At 35.3% G+C, this 1577-nt stretch overlaps 1 protein-coding gene across 1 annotated transcript in view; it reads right to left on the reverse strand.

Moving 5' to 3' along the window:
• LOC118749182 overlaps positions 1–1577 on the reverse strand; it is a 473359-nt gene that overhangs the window by 27629 nt on the left and 444153 nt on the right. The window lies entirely within an intron of this gene.

Below are 1577 nucleotides of genomic sequence, written 5' to 3' on the forward strand. Positions count from 1 at the left end.
TGGGTTAATGTGTCTTGTGCAAAAGTGATTGGAATGTTCATATAATTTGCCACGGCAGAATGCATCGAATCGGTATCGAGTACCCACACTGAAGCAGTGGGTACCGAGTGTTCGCCAACTCAACACATCTCTATTTTAAATTTATGTCAAAATGCAGCACATATAGGCTGAATTTCTTTATTCATTCTGAACGTTTGGAATAAACTTTTTTGTTTACTTATTCTTTAGAACGTTCCTGATGATATGTTAACGTATATTTCAAACGTATTCTGTTTATTCCGGCTGTGAAATGGAATTATCCGGAATGTATAAAGAAACGCAGCCATTCTGATTTCCTGAATGGCATGAGGTTGGCACGAGGTGGTAAGTTCCGTATTTAGCTCATTATATTACAATTTAATAGTTTTGTTCTTTTCCTTTTAGCATTTTTTGGAAATATGTGCCGGATAAACTTCGGGAAGAGTGGCAGTGATCTTTCATGCGACGAATTGTATGGGGCCGTAGCTGGAAAACTTGGCGATTTGCAAATCGCCTACTAGCTAGCATCGTCCAAAATAACATGAAATATTCATAAAAGAACACAAACTTATGGATCAGCTAAGCTGCCAGAAAGAAGATGCAGCAACCAAATATTACCAGAACCAATAACAAGATCCCCATCAATATGCTACAGCAGCAAAAAACAAATTGCAGCCAAGGTAGTGCATAGGCATATCCGCCAAGGGCCCATCTACCTAACCAGCAACGAGCATCCTTGAGAATTGTGCCTGGAGTTTGGTTATTAGTCAAATCTCCAATGATGACTTCAGATCGTAAGTTATGTCGACGAATTTCATAAGTTAAATAGGTAATTATCTAGTGTAGGTTAACAACCCCTAAAAAAGGACCGGAAAAGTCGGGAGGTACCAAACGACGCGTTTCGGCCCCCCTATTAACAATCTGGAGAGGGAGGGTTAATATTATTAACCATTTAAAAGTTATAAACAAAACACTTTTGTTAAATTTCGTTGTTTTCTATGAGCAATTACCACGACAAAAATGCACCAAATAACCAGTTTACACTTTTAAAACACTATTAAAACGTCTCCGGTTATTATTTTATGCAAACCAAATTATTTATTTTTCATTTTTATGGAAAAAGCGCCGCATGCGAAAATTTTTAATAAAAAATCGCGCGATTTATCAATACTTCGATAAATAATGTAAATTTTTAATAAAAAAATCGCACTTTTGGCACTCCATGACGCTTACTTTTAATTACAGCTAAAATAACTGTAAACCATAAAAGTAGCGCTGCCATGGTATAGCGAAATTTGCTATTATATTTTGGTTAGAATATCTTATTTAGGTCACAGTAAAAAAAGAAGAAGAAGAAGAAGAAGTGTATAGTGTAAACTCAGTATAATAGCGCAAATGAAGTGTGAGATAAAGTGGTAATACCAGCGATATGAGGTTATAATAATTTTGGCAGGCGCAAAGTTTGTTTACTCTGTTTTATTAACGAAATATATAAAATAAAAGTGAATAAATGATTTGGTTTGCATAAAATAATAACCGGAGACGTTTTAGTAGTGTTT

This window comes from Rhagoletis pomonella, unplaced genomic scaffold, assembly GCF_013731165.1.
Source record: "Rhagoletis pomonella isolate Grant_MI unplaced genomic scaffold, Rhpom_1.0 Rhpom_scaffold_00014, whole genome shotgun sequence".
Lineage (NCBI taxonomy): Eukaryota > Metazoa > Arthropoda > Insecta > Diptera > Tephritidae > Rhagoletis > Rhagoletis pomonella.